This window comes from Megalobrama amblycephala, linkage group LG12, assembly GCF_018812025.1.
Source record: "Megalobrama amblycephala isolate DHTTF-2021 linkage group LG12, ASM1881202v1, whole genome shotgun sequence".
NCBI lineage: Eukaryota > Metazoa > Chordata > Actinopteri > Cypriniformes > Xenocyprididae > Megalobrama > Megalobrama amblycephala.
In genome coordinates, this window is record NC_063055.1 from 28,380,464 (window position 1) to 28,402,193 (window position 21,730).

Sequence of the window (21,730 nt, forward strand, 5' to 3'; positions counted from 1 at the left end):
TTTGGGTGAACTAACCCTTTAAAAATAGATATTGCCTTCGGTTTGTACTGCCCTTAACTCTTTCCCCAACAAGCGGATGCAATGAGACCCGTTTTCGACATAAAGCCTATTGACTGACATAGGAGATGAATGGGAAAGACCCTGACAGAGAATTTTTTAACATGTTGAATAAGATCTATTTATCGGACACAATTCTGAACGAACACACACAGAAATAATGGAGTAAGACTATAAAACATCCAGAGTGCAAAAAAAAAAAGTCAGAGTGCAAAAAAAAAAAGTCACACCCAGCCACACACATACTGCACTCTTATACAGGCAGACTAAGAGAGTGAAATGAATGAGGTCAATGACTGTAAGCATTACTGCACAAAATACACTTCACAAAGATTTTAAAACAAAGTCCAAACTTTGACAAATAACAGTTGGATAATTTCTAAATAAATATAGAAATGTTTATTTTATGCACAGTGGGATGGATGAATAGAACACTGCAACACATCTACAGTTCATCAACATGATTTTGACTTGACATGAAGTCATGTTATTTTTCTTTATACACCAGATAGCAGCAATCTGGCCAAAAATAACAAAATCTCATGTTTTCTTTGAGTTTCTTTCAACTTACAGAAGTGTGGAGTTCTACTTGTACTGTATGTATTTGTATATTTGCTTATACAAAATATGGTGAGAAATGTTTACATAAATAAATAAACACTAAAAGAAATATGTTGTTATACTGTTATTACTAAAGGGGAATTATTCTTACTGTTATTCTTAAGTTATTCTTACTGTTCCTGGCCAAAAAAAGTTTACCCTTTTTTGAAAAACTTAAGAGGGTTAAAGAACTTTTTTTCTCCATATAATAAAGTCAATGAGGTCCAAAACAACATTGCACTCGTTGCATTGTACAAAGATGTATTTCTGAGGGCACTGCCCCAGGAACCAGCTGTTGTACCCATAAAAGATACAATTTTTACATATTTGCTCTAATAGTGCAATGATCCATTCAATTCCCAATGGATAAAAGTCCTGCCCTTTACACTTTTAGTTCAATAAATAAACTGTTTCACTCAGAAATACACAATATCACTATAAAGATGATCAGAATATTCCCTTGGATCTATGTGTAGGGAACAGATTTCAACTGATAAATTGCAATAGTTATGCCAGTTTATGACAGTACATTCTAAACTGTGTTTTGTACCAGCTACCCATGAGTGTTCTTCCTCGCTCTTGTTGGTAGATAACAGTAAATAGCGGCGGTAAGAGTGTTCTCTATGATAGTGCTTCACAATTGTTTGTCAAAATCACACACTTTCTCAAACAGCACCTAAAGTGGAGCTGTCACAACACCTTTTTTGAGTGTGGTCTTGAGATCAGTAGACCAAGGAATCTGAAGCAGCCATTTCCACCGTTACATCATCAGCACTGCTATGTGAGCCTCTTTTTGTCTCTGTAAGCGCTTTTCTTTTCAGCCAGAAAGCATTCAGTTTCTCTTGCTGACATTCGGGTTCTGAGGTGCTGATTGTGTGTCTGTGGCTTGTCTAATCTTCAAACTGTGTGTGCTTTTATTATTATTACTGATTGCTGTGATGTCCGATGTGGGTGTCTGAATGAGAATCTGTCTGTCGGGAAATCTTGTTTCCAGCACAGCACACACTTTTTACCAGGTTTGAGATTTTTATGCCAATACGGATTCAGTTAAAACTTAAATCCAAAATGTGGCCATACAGGTTTATGTACAAAGTAAAGTTCTGAATCTATGTGCATATATGAATTTAATGGTACCTGTTGCAGCAGGTTCCTTAATAATAGCATTGCTGTAAATGACTTCTTTTCGTGGGAAGAAAAGGGCTTTAGATGCCGTCATCTAATTACTAGCTGCATCTGAAGTTCAATCGCCAGTCTTCATCCTGCATTTTAACACAGCACAAGTAAGCGGTAGGTTACCTTTTAATGGCCTCTCTGTTAAAAAAAAAAAATTAAAAAAAATATACATATTATTGACTCTGCTGAAGTGCATTGATATGTTTTTCTTTCTTTCTTTTTTCTCTCCATATTATTCAGATTTGATCCTTTTCCTTTCCAAACCTCATTTGAAAAAGATCAACATTGCCTCTTAGTGGACATTTAGAATATTTCAGTAGGCCACTGACTAACTCATATTTCATGAAAGTCCTGTGAAACAATATACCTGAAACAGTTTTCCACATCAATCATTTTCTCAAAATGCTATTTTTGAACACACTGGCAGTGAGACCTTCCTAGTATGTAATGACAATAACTCAGAAAACCAAAAAGTATATATGAAAAGTACATATTGTTTCTAAATTATAGTAAAATTCTTTTTATATAAAATATATATATATATATATATATATATATATATATATATATATATATATATATATATATATATATATACAGTCAAACCAAAAATTATTCAGACAGATATTTTTTATTTATTTTTACTGTGCAGTACACTATAGTTCATTTATGTAAGTGAGGATAGAAAAATAAACTGACATATTATATCCAAATATTCTTCATACAGTGGACTAGCAGTAAAATTGATAAATTGATAATTGATGGATCAGACTTGTTTGTTCAGCACATCCCACAGATGCTAGACTGGATTGAGATCTGGGGAATTTGGAAGCCAAGTCAACACCTCAAACTCGTTGTTCTGCTCCTCAAACCATTCCTGAATCATTTTTTGCTTTGTGGCAGGGCGCATTATCCTGCTGAAAGAGGCCACAGCCACCAGGGAACACCGTTTCCATGAAAGGATGTACATGGTCTGCAACAATGCTTATGTAGGTGGTACGCGTCAAAGTAACATCCACATGGATGGCAGGACCCAAAGTTTCTCAGCAGAACACTGCCCAAAGCATCACATTGTCTCCGCCGGCTTGCCTTCTTCCCATAGTGCATCCTGGTGCCATGTGTTCCCCAGGTAATGATTCATCAGACCAGGCCACCTTCAATTTGAGCTACAGCAGCTCGTCTGTTGGACGGGCCAGCCTTCGCTCCCTATATGCATCAATGAGCCTTGGCCGCCCATGACCCTGTCGCCGGTTCACCACTGTTCCTTCCTTGGAGCACTTTTGATAGATACTGACCACTGCAGACCAGGAACACCCCACAAGAGCTGCAGTTTTGGAGATGCTCTGACCCAGTCGTCTAGCCATCACAATTTGGCCCTTGACAAACTCGCTCAAATCCTTAAACTTGCCCATTTTTTCTGCTTCTAACACATCAACTTTGAGGACAAAATGTTCAATTGCTGCCTAATATGTCACGGAATGCACAGAGACAAACAGGTAAGATCCAAATGCAGCCTTAATGGGGTAATCCAAAACGTAATCCACAACAGGCAAGGGTCAAAATCCACAGAGCAGTCCAAACAGAAAACAAAGAAACAAACAGAAGCCGGTGACATAAAGTGAAACCACGATAACAAAAACAGAAACAAACTCAGTATAAATAGACAGACCCTAATGAGCAAACACAAAACAGCTGGGTGCAATGAAACGGGGATAATGAGTCCGGGAAGTGAGTTCTGGGAAATGTAGTCCGAGTGATAAAAACCAAAAGTCCAGGTAGGAGTGCCCTCTAGTGGCAGACAAGGGCACTCCCAGTAATGATCATGACATCCACCCACAAACAGGTGCCGTGATGAAGAGATAATCAGTGTTATTCACTTCACCTGTCAGTGCTCATAATGTTATGCCTGATCGGTGTATTTTGGAAATTATAATTTCCCTGATTTGAACAAAAAGTGTTACAAAAGGACCGACAAGGCCCAAATAGAGAAATCCTAGCAAATTAATGTTTCCACACTTTTAATAATAATAATAATAATAATAATAATAATAAAGTAACTAATGTAAATGACTAAAATTGATAAATACATACATAAGAAAAAAATCTACAGCTTAAAGCTAAATTAAAAATCCACCTTAAAGGGCATATTGCAGGTTAGAGCTTCAGTGATTCAATGTATAGAAACATAATGTATGAAATTGATTTTCTTGAAAAAAAAAAAACACGTATAAATACGCTAATTAGGCTTCTGGGGTCGTTTTTGTGAGAAAATTTTACTTCCACATCTGAAAAATGCCAAATCGGAAGTGACGTAACTCAAGGGAGTGCGATCAATATAAAAAATAGGAAAACAATGGATCGCAATGACAGTTCGGACGCTGAGGAAATTGTAAATGTTTATTCATACTCGTATCACAAACCAAAGCCATACAATTAGCCTGCTATGTGGTCAAGAGAGCAGCGACAGGCCAGAATTAGACACAACAACGGTCAAAATAGACAAATTGAGCTGTTGTGTGAGGAGAAGCAGTGGAGAACAGGGTAGGAGACAGGTGTTAGCTTATAGATAGCCTATACACGTTAGCTAATGATATGCAACACTGTTCTCAGATCACAATATTGTACAGATTATTATGAATCAGGCAAAAACAAAGCTATTGGTCATCTAGGAGTAACGTTATTGATTACTAATAACAGAAACGAATAAACTTCCTTAATATCCGTCTACACTACCGTTACGTGATATAGCGGTTTCTCATCACAACTGATTTGGTAACGTTAGCAAATGTAAAAAAAAAAAAAAAGATAAAAAAACAAGACTTACGGTGCACCATTCACGTTTCATCTCTCTGATGGATCCGTGATCATGACTCCCGCCGGAGGCCGAACATAAGTAGTGTTACTGTATGTGTTTCTTGAAATGTTATCCTTTATTCATTCTTTATGTGTTATAAGTTTATTCCGTGCCGATCACTGTGTGTGGATGTATATGACGCCATGATTATGTAGTTGTGTGAATTTGAATGTATATGCTATATACGTTTACAGTCAAGTTTATATATGGTATGAATGAAATTAGAGTGCATTACCAGCAGACTGTATGCATTTGTGTACATAATTTGTATTCATCAGTGTTGAAATTGATTCAAGTAAAAACGGTGAAGAAGCATCGCGTGTGTAAGTTTATTCATTTAATATCATTATTTACAGTAGTATTACAATGTTGAACTCCATCATATCGCCAGGATGATAATCATCCGGTCTATAATGAACGCGTTTCTCGAAACAGATGCAGAAGTGAAGTCCCTTCTCTTCACCTGCACAAAACACACCCCGGCACGGAAGATAGCAGCGTCCTTTTTCTTGTTAGTAAACCTCTGGACTCCATGTCCTGACAGGCTGGAGTTTGTGCAGCCTCCACAAACACAATAATTTACCATGACGATGATAAATAGAAAACAAAAACTACCGAAAACATACTAATTCACGACCGCTGTCACTGAATACCAGCCTACTCTGCATTGAGTCAACACAGAGCTCGGCAAACGACTCCCTTTAGTGACGTAAAATGACGCGACGCTGAAAAAAATGCGTTTTTTACAGAGACCGTCACTTACTAAATTCATGCCCTTATGTCCTGCAAAACATTTTTAAACCCTGCAGTACCTTTTTATATGGTATTTTTGTGCAAGGTTATATATTCATCTCGAAAAAAATGTTTAACCTGCAATATGCACTTTAAAATATCCTCAGAACAGAAAAGAACTGGTTCTTCTCTCAATGTCTGTGAGGATTCTGAATCATCTTCATCATTAGAGAATGCCTAGAGATTACTAGAGATTATTTCTTCACCACTCATCACAGTACTGCATCTTTTGAAGGGCAATAGAGATTCCCAAGCACTTCACCTCATCCCAAACTACTCGTTTATTATTTGTAATAGCTTGTAAGAGTGAGATGCCTCCCTGGTGGTATGAATTATGATTGCTGATATTATTTAGAGTAAATCTGAAAGGATGTGCTCTACGTGGTTGACAAGTGTTGATAGGGTTGATAATGTTTGATATATTGTTCAAATTAGCTTGATTGTATTCTACCAGAAGTATGACCCAGCAGATCTCACTTTATCACAAACAAAATGTATTACACTGTTAAAGCTAAAAGAACTGGATGTTTTTGAAAGAAGTCTCAGAAGCAGCACGACTGTTTTCAACATTGATAATAATAAGAAGAAATGTTTCTTGAGCAGCAAATCAGCATATAAGAATGATTTTCCTTAAATCTGGAGTATTGATTTTGAAAATTCAGCTTTGCCATCACAGGAATAAAATATATTTTAAAATATATTAAAATAGAGAACAGTTCTTTTAAATTGTAATAATATTTCACAATATTACTGTTTTTACTATTTTTTTTTTTTTTTTATCAAATAAATGGAGCCTTGGTGAGCATAAGAGACTTTTTTCAAAAAAAATCTTAGAGATTAAAGAGAACTTTTGAATGGTAGTGTAAAATTTTTCAGATCAGGGACTTTCAAAGAAGCCACAAGGGGGTGCTAGAGTGTGAAAAATAGACAATTATATAGTTCTGTGAAAAACATGCTGTATTTATTTGTAAATGTTCATCTATTGTTCTTTGCAGTGTCCATATGATGACTGAAGAAGAGTCATTTGTGTTGTCCTTTCTCCCCATTGGGAGAGTCCCATTAGCTCTTTTTCTGAAATCACCTAACTGTCTTCATACTTTCATTTATTTTTATTTTCTAATTATATATTATGTGTTGTTGTGGTATTTATACACATATACTGAAAGTCTCGATGGAAAATTCTTTGTGTGTGCAAGCACACCTGGCAATAAAGCTCTTTCTGATTCAGAAAGTTTGAAAACCCCTAGATCAAAGTTGATAATGTAGAAAGAAATATTTGATTTCAAATAATAGGTGCTGTGTTACTTCCTGGGAGTTAGTTTGTCATTATGCTGTGAGAGAAGTAGGAATTATAGCACTAAACAGGAAATGCATCTGTCATGAATGGCTGATTGAAGGTTTCAACACCACAGCAGAATGATGTGTCGAAGACAACTGCTGAGAAAAATGGTTGACTAGTGGTATCACAGTAAATTCATACAGTTGACTGAAAATTACTCTTTAGATAATGGCTTCAGTTTTGCTCTGCTTTGTCCCTGATGCCATGTGGGAACGTATAAGATGACAGTTTTTCAAATGGCATGAATAAATCTATAATCTAAAAAGGGTCTAATATCAATCTAAAAAAAAGAAACTGAAAAACTGTAAAACAAATTATTGTTTATTACTCTACAATACAATATCAGTTCAGCAGTATATAAACAACAGCTAAAAAATTAATGTAAAAAAAAAAAAAAAAAAAACTGGGAAGATTTATACAAAGAATGCACAGTCAATTTGGATAAAAGTACGGAAGAGGTTTAGGGCCAAGCAATAATAAAAAATTAAAACCATCTCGAGATTAAAGTTGTTAAATTTCGAGAAAAAACTCGTTAAATTTCGAGAAAAAGGTCGAGATAAAATGTTGAGAATAAACTCATTAAATTATGAGAAAAATGTCGTTAAATTTCGAGAAAAAAGTCGAGATAAAATGTTGAGAATAAAGTCATTAAATTACGAGAAAAAAATAGTTAAATTATGACAAAAAACTTGTTAAATTTCGAGAAAAACGTCGAGATAAAATGTTGAGAATAAACTTGTTAAATTACGAGAAAAAATTTGTTAAATTATGAGAAAAAACTTGTTAAATTTCGAGAAAAACGGCGAGATAAAATGTTGAGAAAAAACGTGTTAAATTTCGAGAAAAAATTTGTTAAATTATGAGAAAAAACGTGTTAAATTTCGAGAAAAACGTCGAGATAAAATGTTGAGAATAAACTTGTTAAATTACGAGAAAAAATTTGTTAAATTATGAGAAAAAACTTGTTAAATTTCGAGAAAAACGTCGAGATAAAATGTTGAGAATAAACTCGTTAAATTACGAGAAAAAAACGTGTTAAATTTCGAGAAAAAAGTCGAGATAAAATGTTGAGAATAAAGTCATTAAATTACGAGAAAAAAATTGTTAAATTATGACAAAAAACTTGTTAAATTTCGAGAAAAACGTCGAGATAAAATGTTGAGAATAAACTTGTTAAATTACGAGAAAAAATTTGTTAAATTATGAGAAAAAACTTGTTAAATTTCGAGAAAAATGCTGAGATAAAATGTTGAGAATAAACTCGTTAAATTACGAGAAAAAATTTGTTAAATTATGAGAAAAAACGTGTTAAATTTCGAGAAAAACGTCGAGATAAAATGTTGAGAATAAACTCGTTAAATTACGAGAAAAAAACGTGTTAAATTTCGAGAAAAAAGTCGAGATAAAATGTTGAGAATAAAGTCATTAAATTACAAGAAAAAAATTGTTAAATTATGAGAAAAAACTTGTTAAATTTCGAGAAAAACGTCGAGATAAAATGTTGAGAATAAAGTCATAATTTAATGAGTTTATTCTCAACATTTTATCCAGACTTTTTTTTAAATTTTTTCTCGTAATTTAACAACTTTTTTCTCGTAATTTAATGACTTTATTCTCAACATTTTATCTCGTTTTTTTTTTCTCGTAATTTAACTAGTTCTTTTCTCGTAATTTAATGAGTTTATTCTCAACATTTTATCTCGACTTTTTTCTCGAAATTTAATGATTTTTTTCTTGTAATTTAACTAGTTTTTTTCTCGTAATTTAACAAGTTTATTCTCAACATTTTATTTCGACTTTTTTCTCAAAATTTAACGAGTTTTTTCTCGAAATTTAATTTAATCTCGAGATGTTTTTTTTTTTTATTATTATTGCTTGGCCCTAATCCTCTTCCGTATAAAAGTCTCTTGTTATATATATATATATATATATATATATATATATATATATATATATATAAAAAGTACACTTCGTGTACCTTTAAAAAAGTATTGATTTCAGAAATAATATACTTTAAAAGAATATACTTTAGTGTAACACTTATTTGCATATTTACAATTAAATGAAACTGCATTATATTTATATTAAAAATGAAAACTCCGTATTACTCTTACTCACCATCAAGTTGTTCTAAACCTGTATGAATTTCTGTCTTCTGCAGAATACAAAAGAAGATAATTTAAAGAATGTCAGTAAGCAAACAGTTGATGGACCCCATTGACTTCCATAGTATTTTTCCCTATCAATTGTTTGGTTACCCATATTCATCAAAATATCTTCTTTTGTGTTCAGCAGATGAAAGAAATCTGTACAACTTGAGGGTGAGTAAATGATGGCAGAATTTCCATCAATTTTGGGGGGTGAATTATCCTTTTAACAGTTTATTATATCTATTTTCTTTATGCTCACATAATAAAAACAAAATCATGCTATGATGTTGATTTTACAGATACAGTAAGATCCATTTAAAATAATATGAATGTTTCTGCAGCTATTAGCTAGCTCTGTTGACACAGTGTGACCCCAAGGGGGCAGTGTTTCACCATAATTCATCATTTCTTGGTTAATAGGCCATATTTTAATGACTGTAATTTATTTTAATATAATACAGTCACATCTGTTTCTTTAAAGTAGCCAATAGCTGTTAACCATGATTTAGTTTTGATTTTCTAGATACTTTCTAGAAATCTATAAAAGAAAATAGAGTAAAGGGCAGAGCTGAATCATTAGAGGTCTCGAGTTTTTAGGCAAACACAATGTGAATATTGAGTACAGTAATCAGAAACTCACCCATATGTTCGCAGGGACAGTTTCCTGAGCTGACTCTCTGCCCGCTGCCTGATCCCTTCACAGAGGAGCTCAATACCACACGTGTCCTGAAGGCAGAGAACGAGAGAGAGAGAGAATCAATATAGATCCAGATCATGTCCTAATGCCCGCTGCCAGCCAAAACTACAGTCAGAACTCAGTGTGAATCTTTCCCCATGCTGACAGTTTATCTGCATCTGTGCAGGCGAGGACATGCAGTGTCAGCTCACACACATATCTAGCTGACACAATGACAGAAAGAGATGCTCAATCTTGGCAAGACAACAGTAAAATTCTTATGGGAAAAAAAAAAAAATCTACATCTGAAAGGAGGGCAAGTTCTCCTTTTACCCTCAAATGTTTGGAACAAGAACATGCAAGTGGTTTTGATATGGTGCGATTCACTGTATTATACAAAATACATACCAATTCCAAAAGGATCATTAACCCTTTTTATGTCATAATTACTGTGTTCAGATTTCTAAATCCAGTTTTTAAAGGATTGGTTCACTTTAAAATTAAAATTACCCCAAGTTTTACCAAAGTCCCTTTAAGACATTTCACTCGGGAGCCATCTTTGAAATGCCTCTCGGGCATCCTGCGCATCATGCAATCTGTTTGAATGGGGAAACATCAAATTCTCCAAAACTGTTCGCCAACCTTATGATTTTATATTTGAAATCACCAATGAAATCTAACAACAACCGGCTCATAAATTTAGTTTCTAAACGCTCGAATCATGACAAAAAAACTGTACTTTTCAGGCTGGATCAAGCTAATGCGCATGCGCAGACCTAAATGCGCGTCTCTTCGGAGGCGCGCGTCTGACTGTTTCTATAGAAACCGGTGATTCTAACGGCCGCTGAAGTGACGCGATGACTTTACCAGTCGGCGATTGGCTCTTATTTAGAAGGCGGGACTTATTCCGCCATATTGCGCGTTACACTTTCTCCCATTCAAAACAATACGAGTGACGCGACTTCTGTTATTCTATAGACCTTATGTAGCCCCGCCCCTTTTCAGCGTTGCGCTCGTTGTCTTTTGACTTCCGGTTTGTATTTCCACAGCGATCTTACATTTATGAATGAACTGCTCGTTTTAAAATCTTCCCGACCTACTGACATTTGTTAAGACATCTGCTTTAAACATAACAATGCTCATGATAACTTTCATTAACTCTACAACAAGTAAATCCACTTAACCAACTAATTATTCTTTGACAGCGATGCCATAGAAATGTACAGAGCTACCGCAAAACGGAAGTTCAAAGACAATTTTAGAAAGATGGCGGCGCGCTTGTTTCTCTGGTAAATAAGGTCTATAGTCTTTGGCTTTACTCACCCTCAAGCCATCCTGTGTATTCGACTTTTTTTCTTTCTGATGAACACAATCAGAGTTATATTAGGCTTTATAATGGCAGTGAATGTGGGCAACAAGTTTGAAGCTCAAGAAAGTGCATCCATGTCAGTTACAGAAGGTGGTCTGGCGGAAGCTAGACATTTTACTTCATTACTTGTTAAATATGAATATTTTTCTTACACAAACACATCACTTCACATCAGAAGGCCTTTAATAACCCCCCGCAGCCGTGTGGAGTACATTTATGATGGATAGATGCTCTTTCCTGAGCTTCAAACTCATTGGCCCCATTCAATGCCATTATAAAGCTTGGACACGTCAGGATATTTATTCATATAACTCAGATTGTGTACCTCAAAAAGAAGAAAGTCTTGGGGTAAACTGACTGCATTTGTTCTCATAACTTTGAGACAATCTTTTCAACATCAACTTGAATTTCTATCTGTATTTTTGAACCATGATCACATGATTCTCTCAGCTAACAGTGAAACATCTGTGTATGAATCTCAGCAGAGGACATGAATTGAATTTGGCAAGGCAAAAGGTCTTTGAATGTATGGCAGTGAGCGTCACACTGGCTCTACATCAGCAGTTATTTGACCTGATGTGGCCTTCAGCTCAGAGCACGTCCCCTGGGGTTGCTCAGCAGGAGGATGTGGTCAGGAGCATGGATGTGTTTGTAGAGTATTGAGTAGAGGTGAGCAGGGGTCACTTCCCTCTCTCCTCCAACACTGTGAAGTGCATTAGGGAAAGAACAGATGGGAATGAGGTGAGCCAGTGTGTGTCACTGCCAAATAGCTAATAAAAGACCATGTGAGGACCAATAAGAGCGAGACAGAAGCTGAAGGGAGAAAGTTACATGCACTTCTTGACAGTGAACATATGTCTTGATTTAGGTCATCTTGTCTAAAGGTTTAAAATTATCAGATTTGAGGTATAACCTTGTACATGCACAAAAAAACAAACATGAACACACAAGGACAAGGAGCTACAGGTAATGTTTGGTCACTCATTGCAAGGAGTGAGAAAGGTTGACATGGAGCACACCAAATCTCAAACGTCCGTTTAACCCTTAAATGCATACCTCGGGTCTTTATTGACCCGGGACGTCATTCACTACCCTCCTCCTCGTTCATTTTTCAAAGTTAGACATCAACCTTCTTGGTATTCCTCAATCAATTCATTATAAAGAATATAACAAGAAAAAAATAATAAAATTATAAAACTGCCTATTTTTGTATTAATTTTTTGTAAAAATTGTATAGGGTCGCTAACGACCCGAGGTGTGTATCAGTGTACCTGTATTTTTTCTGCACAACAATAATTGAATCTTAGATAATGGAATAAGTGCAATTCACCTTTATTCCACAAGGTGGCAATGTCTGATACACAATGCTGAAGTGACGATTCATTCAGACAGAAAACAAAATAATAAGAAAAATATGAAATGGCTCAGCGATTTACTGCAGAGCAAGTACAGAACGCAATCAAATATGACTGTAACTGTTACAGGATGAATCTGGTGAAGTTGTTGGCGATCAAAATATTGATTTTGAAGATGCTGGAAATTAAATAGTTTTGAGAATACGTTTGAGATCGCGAATGGGCTCATGCTCGTGACCTCAAATATAAAACTAGCCCATTATTTGCTGAATTTACTGGGAAATGAGCTCTGATGAGGACAGTGGTGATGGCATAAAACATCTGCTCAAACGGAGCCCTTTCAAGCTCCAAAAGGTAACAAAATATGCTTTATTTTATTCTTCTGTAATTGTTACTCTAATATCAGAGGAGTTTTATATTATCGTGACAGGTTGAGATCCTTCCGTGTTAGATGTAGATCCGGGTCGATAAAGACCCGAATATGTAAGAATGATTGGCGAAACAGTCATGCATTTAAGGGTTAAAAAAAAAAAAAGAAAAAAAGAAAAAAAAAAGCCGAACACAGGAGAGTCTGCTAGCAAAAAGAGAACGCAGCAGAGGTCGTAATAAAACAAGAATCAACAATGGCTTGGCTTTTCGGAGATGGTGTTTTATTACTCAACTGTTGAGTTAGGTATTTTATTTAACAGATAAATTGCCATATGTAGCTCTCTAACAGAGTTCATTGTAAAGCATTGTCTATTGTGAAGGGTCATTTCATTATGGTTGTAGCGCTGTGCTAGAATTTATTTTCAAGGAAGAACTGTGTCTATTAATGGGTATAGCTTCAGCTTGAGATCCTGTCCATCTAAACTGGTTATATCTCTTAAGACTATAGTGAATGATTTATGAGCAGTAGGATAACCATATTCATCCGCAGTCACGCAGAGCCGAAGCACAACAAAAACAATGTTCTTCTGCAAAATTCATGCTTACATAGTGTACATTTAATTGTGTATGCTAATTTCCCTTATTTATATTACCTTTGAATTGATCTTTAAAAATAATAGTGTATATATATATATATATTTATTATAATTGCATTATATAGTCATAAAAAAAAGCTATGAACATTAACAAACATAAAATGGTCTCTGTAAAAATGTTCAGTTCCTTTTTTTTCCCTGTTGTCTCCTCTACACTAAACATTTTTACTTAAAATGCTACAGTAAAAAAACTGTTAACTGTAAGATACCTCATACGGTAACTGTAAATGGTTTAACATCACCTTAAAAGTAATTTTATTGTAAAATGGGGCTTGGGGCTTCAATTTTTATTTAATCCACAACTAAAACTCAGGAGATCGCAGAAGAATAACGAACACTACCACGTTTAACTTAGACAATAGTGGAAAAAGGAGCAGAATGAAACTCAGGGCTTAATGTTGCCTTCACGTGCTCTCAGATTTATTGTAAATACGAGTTTCCTACACTGTAAAAAATTACCGTGATTTTAACAGTAAAAGACTGTAAAAATGCTGCGGTGAAAAACTGTTAATTGGTTTACAGAAAGTTTCCATACTATATACGGTGAATAACTGTAATAGATCTAACGGTACATTTAATGTAATTTTACGGTAAAATACCGTTAAATTCACAGTTTTTGAAAGTGAAAAATAACAATTCATTGTAAAATTTACAGTGAAAAAACGTAAATTGACATTCCCACAATTCCCTGCGTGACACTTCACATTTTATATATTTTCGTTGAAATAACTGTTTCTTCTTAGTTTTTCTCATTTTTTTCTAATCAGTTATGTACATTAGGGTTTTATGTTACATCTAATGTTGTTAAATTAATGTTTATTGCATTTTTAAAATTTCATGCATGTTACCATGATGGTGTTTAGTGTGTGTGTGAATGACACTGTGTGCACCTTCTATATATTAGTATTGTCCTTCTCAGCTTGTGGAAAAGCTGCTTGTGATGAACTTTGATTCATCATGTGACTCTTATCACCACTGTGTTTGGTGACTGTCAGTGTATTATAAAGGTACAAAACAGATATTAGTACTTCATTAGGTTGGTAAATTAACATTATATCAGTTAATGAAATACGTTATTTTACCGTAAATTTTACTGGGATTTTTTTTACAGTGTACTGAAATCCAATGTTAAATATACATATTTAAAATGTAAAATTCACATGTAACTCCGTAAGTATGTTTACGGTTTGATGTCATTTTTACAGTATTATTCTGGTAACCACAGCTGCCGGTATTTTTCCGTAGAAACAACAGGATTTTTTTTACAGTGTAGGTAAAAATTACACATGAACACCCTCCCATTTCGAAAGTTGAATGCGATGAGCTTGTAATCACGACTTTAGAAGTGGGAATTGTCAAATTTCCGAAAGCATGTGAAGGCAGCATAAATACATGGAGAAGGTAATCAAACTAAACAGAAACTGGTGAGAGACTAATTAACAATCAAACTAGGAACTCAGGCAGGTAAACTTATTAAAATTACTGATTTTAGTCTTTTTTTCAGACAAAACCGAGGTGAGTTTTAATCGTTGTATCATACCATGCTGCATCCCAAGTCTTCTCTTAAAAATAAATGTTCCAAAATGTTTCACAGAAGAACTATTACTGGCTCCCCAAAGAAGCTTTCAGTGAACAGCACCATTTTTTGTTTTCTTAGTGTGAAGAACATTTTAATAAACTAAACCTTTTTCCTCTGTAAAGAACCCTTTGTGCAATGTAAAGGATCCATGTTAAAGGTTCTTCATGGAATCTTCATGGAATCTGTTACAACATATTCCTTAAGTTAAGAAAACCCTTACAATTGTTAAGGAATAATCATCAAGGATTTCATTAACTTCAAGTGTTTGTTGCAACTGACTGCAGGTCTTCTACTCCAGTTTTGTCGAGTAAGGAGTCAATCAGTGGTGCAGAAGGAAAGACACACTTAAATGTAAAAAAAAAAAAATGAGGACAATATTGTGGTTTAAATGTGCAGAAAGAGATGGTGAATGAAGAACATTTGTTGCCCTTATGTTCAGGCTTGTCATAAATTCTTTGCAACTTGGACAAAAGCTAAAAATGTAAATAACAAACTTTACCTTCCCTGCTGCCATTACAAGTTCCAACATGACTAGAACCAGAAAGGATTTTCATAAACTCACCACATATTTACACATGCACTCTTTGCCTTTGGACAGAGATTACAGTTGGTAACCCTTTACAACAAATGTATTTCCCATAATTCACGAGACATTCACTGCCCCTGAGGCAGTTGTAAGACAACTGACAGTGGGGTTTTATGTTATGTTTATGTTACAGATTAAATGATGTACACTTGCCACACTGAACTGATGTGAAAAGTTTCATGTTAATTTTTAAGCAGTCTTTTGCAAAAGAAAAGTGTTTTTCTGTGTCATTTCTGATTTGTGCTTCAGAAATGACACTGTTGTTTTGGCTGCATCAACTGATCATTAATTCAGTCACTCTGTTGCATAACACTGGGCTGAGGGAGCAAGAAACAAGTGTAGGATGGAAGAAAGGAAAAGAAACAGGAGTACTAGGGTAAACATCAAGCTCTTTACAGGCTTATAAAGCACACAGACACAAGACAATTGATATATAAAAGCATGGAGCCTCTATCAGTAGCACAAGAGGGACATTTGACAAGTGTTGCCTGTCATGTGCAATACAGTTTAATGTGTGTCAACTAGGGGTGTGACGAGACCAGTATCTCACGAGACGAGACGAGACTCGAGATTGAGTTCACGAGACGAGACAAGATGGCGAAATACATGACTAGAAAAAATATTCTGCAGGTGTATTTGAAATGTTTTAACTAATCATTTTGTAATGAATGTCATTTCAGTTCTACTTTCTGAGACTGAATTATCATATGCAGTAAAAGACAACAATACTCAAGCACTGTAAAAGGTTTTGCCACTAACTCAACTGACTGGCTTCTCTTCAGATCTTACTGTACATGAATTATGAACTTCTACAACTTTTGACCTCCTAACTGAACTCCTCTCTACAAACTGATCACAGAAATAAAAACAGTATAAATAAAAATGGTAACACTTTACAATAAGGTCTCATTTATTAACATTAATGTATTAACCAACATCAACTAACAATGAGCAATATATTTGCTACAGTATTTATTAATCTTTGTTTGTTAGTTGATAAAAATAGTCATTCATTGTTAGTTCATGATAGTTCACAGTGCATTAACTAATGTTAACAAATGAAACCTTATTGTTTGTACTAGTAAATAATAAGAAGAGAAAACTGTTATTCATTTTTATGGTAACACTTTACAATAAGTGCAACCATAATCGCACTCTCTCAATATTCAAAGATCAAATAACATGGCGGCATTTTAATGCCATTAATGACCGAGCGCACAATTGATGCTTGCGCGCGCAGTAAATAACTTCCGCGAGAGGATAACAGATCTGCACGCGAGGAAACGGGAGCCCGCGAGCTCATTTTAAACCCGAGCGCGCGCATGACATCTCCTCTGCGCGCAGATCAAGCCCTCACGTGCTCGGACAAGACTCGCAGCACGCGCGTCATCATTCCCCACACTCGCGCTCAATCTTCTATTTCGCTCGCGCGAACACTTTTGATTTTTGTCAGTCGTGGGGCGGGACTTTACTTATTTCAGTGTAAGCTCACATGTCATTGGTCAATTCAGTTTTTCCAGAAGTCTGTTTTGATTGGACGCCTGTTGTAAAACGATTAGACATGGCTTCATCAATGGACCAGATGCAAGTGAGTTAAACTTTATTTATTAACTGATTGATTGCATTATTATTATAATATGGCCTACCATATACATTAACTTGATTTATTATTATTTTTATGGAGCTGTAGCTGCTGGGGAAATAAGAGAACACATATTATATTTGCTGTAGTTCACCGCTACATTACCACTATACTTCCACTAAACAGTATCTGTTTACCCAGCCAAAATTATATCAGTTCTGAGAACTACAGAAATGTCAAAAGTGTCAATTAAATAGTTGTAACTATGATTCTAAATCCAGAATTGCTTCATGTGGCTTTGGATGAAAGATACATCACTTGTTCATATCAGCAAGAGTTGTTGTGTAAGCTTTTTGTAATCATTCTTTGTCAGTTTAATATATTATCAGGTTAATATATTTTCCATTAAATACAGTATAAAATGGTTTCAGCATTTCACTCTGTTGAAAGGTTGCAGTTAAAGTTAAGATACAGTACACAGTATGAATGATCATACCCCCGAAACCCAATTTAGAAATCTTTATATCTAAGACATATTTCGTTTTTTTGTTGTTGTTTTTGTATACTATCATGGGTAAACAGATACTGTTTAGTGGAAGTATAATGATAATGTAGCGGTGAACTACTATGTGTTCTCATTTTTCCCCAGCAGCTACAGCTCCATAAAAATAATAAATCTAATAAGTTAATATAGTATCTATCTAATAAGGACATATAATAATAATAATGCAATCAATCAGTCAATAAATAAAGTTTAACTCACTTGCATAATAATAGTAAATACTATAGTGTTTTGGACCATACTATAGTAAAGTGTAGTATACTGTATACATTATACTATTTACAACACTTTGTTAATGAATGCTTCAGCATACAGTGTATTAACTATGATGAACTGATAAACTGTAATAAATACTGTATAGGCTACTTTAGTTTTTACTACAGTAAACTCTAGTGTATATTGTAGTAATATATCCTATAGTTGTAGAAAACTATAGTATTTGGGTAATTTGTTTATATTACCCTCAACAACTATAGAATTACCACAGCAAATAAAAGTACTATACTATACTATGGTTCAAAAACACTATAGTATTTACTATAAATTACTGTAGTATTTTTTTCATCTGGTCCAAGCCATGTCTAATCATTTTACAACAGGCGTCCAATCAAAACAGACTTCTGGAAAAACTGAATTGACCAATGACATTTGAGGTTACACTGAAATAAGTAAAGTCCCGCCCCACGACTGACAAAAATCAAAAGTGTTCGCGTGAGCGAAATAGAAGATTGAGCGCGAGTGTGGGGAATGATGATGCGCGTGCTGCGAATCTTGTCCGAGCACGCGAGGGCTTGATCTGCGCGCAGAGGAGATGTCATGCGCGCGCGCGGGTTTAAAATGAGCTTGCGGGCTCCCGTTTCCTCGTGTGCAGATCTGTTATCCTCTCGCGGAAGTGATTTACTGTCATTAATGGCATTAAAATGCCGCCATAAAATAAGACCAAATTTTTCTTTGATACAGAGCTAGGAGATGGTTACAACTACACTGCCCAGCCTAAAATAGGTTTCATATTGAGAGATATTTGCATTCATCAGGGAGCCGCTTTCAAATGCGGGGTATTGAAATCACGTTTGAATGCGCACGCGCATTTACTTTCACTTTCAACGGTCGCGCGTACTCTGTAAATATGGAGCGGCGGCGACCGTTATCCAACTGAATTAAATGTTTTTTTTATTTAAATACAAAGCAAAACGACAGTGGAGGCATAATGTAAATGTAGCGGTGGCATATTCTTTCCTAATCATCCTAACACTCTGTCATGGCAACATCACAAGACTACTTTTCGCCTCGACGAGAAATCTCGTCACAGTTTAGTCTCGCGAGATCTCGTGCCACGGGATCTCGTCACACCCCTAGTGTCAACCCTTTCTACTTTCAGCAGAACGGACCATTAACTCTCTTAATTCAACATTAAACATCACAGTTTCACACATCTGATTACACTACGTGACTGATTACACTACGTGACTGATTCACTCAGCTTGTTCAACAGCAATCGAACCAGACAAGGCAGAGACTGTCCCCTCATACATTTATGAATGAGATAAATCGTTATATCATTATGGCATCTGTAGTACTTTCCAGTTTTGATAGAGACACCACAACGCATAATATGGCGGCTCTAGAATTGAATGTCCTGCCTTATAGTACAAATAGCAAATCACATATTTGTTTACTCTGGAATGTACCTGTCACGTAACGTGAGTGCAAGGAGCACACAATGATAGTCCAACGAAACAGTTTTTATTTACAAATCCACAGGGAAATGTAGGTGATAAACAAAGAATACTCAGCAGTTTACACTGACGAAAAACATAGACGAGATCGGACAATCAACTGAAAGAAACAAGGGAGCTAATGAGTTAATCATTTAACAACAGGAGAAAATGAGAAAGAAACAGACATGAAAACTAGCCCTGTGTCCAAAATCACCCCCTATACCCTTAAATAGGGCACTATTTGAGGGATCAAACAGCCATTACTAGTGGTGTCCAAAACCTTAGTGGATATTATCAAGGGCACTCATTCAATCCCACAATGCACCGCAAAAACGAGTGTACAACTGATGTACGCTCAATGGCTAGAGAATACCCATAAATGCATTGTGAGTCACGCGCTGAATGAATTTACGCATCTCGCCAGAAGATGGCGCCTGCAGCTAAATCATCTATCCATCCACTCAATGTCCGAATTCACTCACTTGTTTTCATTCACTGGACTATATTAGTGGAGAAATGTAGGGAATAGTGAAAGAGGGCATAGGGGTAATTTTGGATTCAGCCTAGGTCACAAGAACACAAAGCATAATCCTGACAGTAGGCCCCCCTCTGGGCGCGTCCTTGGAGTGACGCGCTTTGGAGTGGGCAACTGTCAGGATTATGCTTTGTGTTCTTGTGACCTAGGCTGAATCCAAAATTACCCCCATTCTCATTTGGGGCATGGAAGAGAACAGAAACAAATGCAATCCGGGGCAAACAAAACAGTCCATGAGGGAGTGGAGGGAGGGAGGAGCCAGGAGCAGAAGGGGCCAGGTGATGATGCAGGCCACAGCCAGTGCGATGTTCCAAGGTGGCATAGCGGGAGGGAGGAGCCATGGTGGAGGCTTAGTCAATGGAAACAGGGATGTTATCTTCTGCGACAAATCTAGAGAGACCCAGACACAGCCGAGGAGACACGGAGCCAGGGTGACACTTCAGGTCCGGAGGGCCAAGGTGGAGCTGACGGCTCATGAGACCAAGTTGAAGACAGGGATCCGGAAGACTGCAGTGCAACCGGTGCAACCTAGGACAACAGTGGAGCCGGAGGGAAGGCGGAACCCGGTGGAGCCAAAGGGATGGAGAGAAGAGGTGCAACCAGCAGCCAAGAATCCCATGGTGGAGCCAGGGTGACATCTGACAAAGGCGGAAACGGGTGGATGAGGGAGCCTGGTGGAGCTGGCGGGATGACAGGCTACAGTGGAGCTGAGGGAGCATTGGCCCAAGTCGGAGCCAATGAGAGTCTGAGGCTCTCTACAAATGATTCAGAACGCTGCAGCCCGTCTTGTCTTTAATGAGCCCAAAAGGGCCCAAGTCAGACCTCTCTTCATCTCTCTGCACTAGCTACCACTTGTTGCTCGCATCAAATTCAAGGCATTGACACTTGCTTACAGATCTATCACAGGCTCAGCACCCTCCTACTTCTACTCACTCTTATGAGTCTACATCCCAACCAGAAGCCTGCGATCACTAAATGAATGAAGGCTCGTGGTATCATCACAGAGAGGCACAAAATTGCTCTCCAGAACATTTTTGTTCACTGTTCCTTGCCAGTGGAATGTTCTCCCCGCCTTCATCTAGAATGCAGAATTATATAATATAATATTCGAAAAACAGCTGAAAACTCATCTCTTTCGGGCATCTGCAAAATGAATAAATGTAAATGTAAATGTAAATGTAGAGGGGGATCCTCATGCCGAGGCAGAGCTGGGGACTGGAAGGTGTGAAGCAGATCCACACCACCGGACTGAATCTACTGAGGATGCACCAAGAAACTGACAGGAACCAGAGGTGGCAGGGTTGAGGAACTGACTGGACTTGGTAGAGGAGGTGGGAGAGGGAGGCTGGCAGGGATCACAAGGAGCACAGATGACATGGGGCTGGGTGGACCAGAGGAGAAACAGGAGATTCAAGGCTGGGGGAAACCAGTGGAGAAACAGGAGATTCAGCGGGGAAACAGGAGACTCAGGGCTGGGCGAAACAAGTGGGTGTACTGCAGAGTTCATGCTGGGCAGGACCAGCAGGGATGGGAGAAACATGGGTATTACCTCCTCAGATAAGTTTATTATATTCAGAGAGGCCAGGTCTAGCACATTCACAGCAGTGGGAGTGTGGGTGGGGCTTCCATCAGAGTCCTCAAGCTCCACTAATACTTCCTTGGGGATGGGCGATGTTGCAGTCTCGTGCACCTGGTCAGACATCAAAATGGGCACAGGATCCAGGGCAGTATAAGGATCAGCATGGTTTACTGGCTTGTTGGCATTGACTCCGTGTCTG

General features: G+C 36.7%; 1 long non-coding RNA gene across 1 annotated transcript in view; it reads right to left on the minus strand.

The window, feature by feature from the left end:
* Positions 1–1,247: 1,247 nt before the first annotated feature.
* The window catches only part of LOC125280053, a 60,311-nt gene continuing 39,828 nt past the window's right edge, over positions 1,248–21,730 (minus strand). The window contains exons 3-4 of the long non-coding RNA XR_007187521.1: positions 9,606–9,691; positions 1,248–1,916 (exon numbers count right to left, since the gene is read on the minus strand). This is a non-coding gene — a long non-coding RNA (uncharacterized LOC125280053). The remainder of the gene's footprint in view (positions 1,917–9,605; positions 9,692–21,730) is intronic.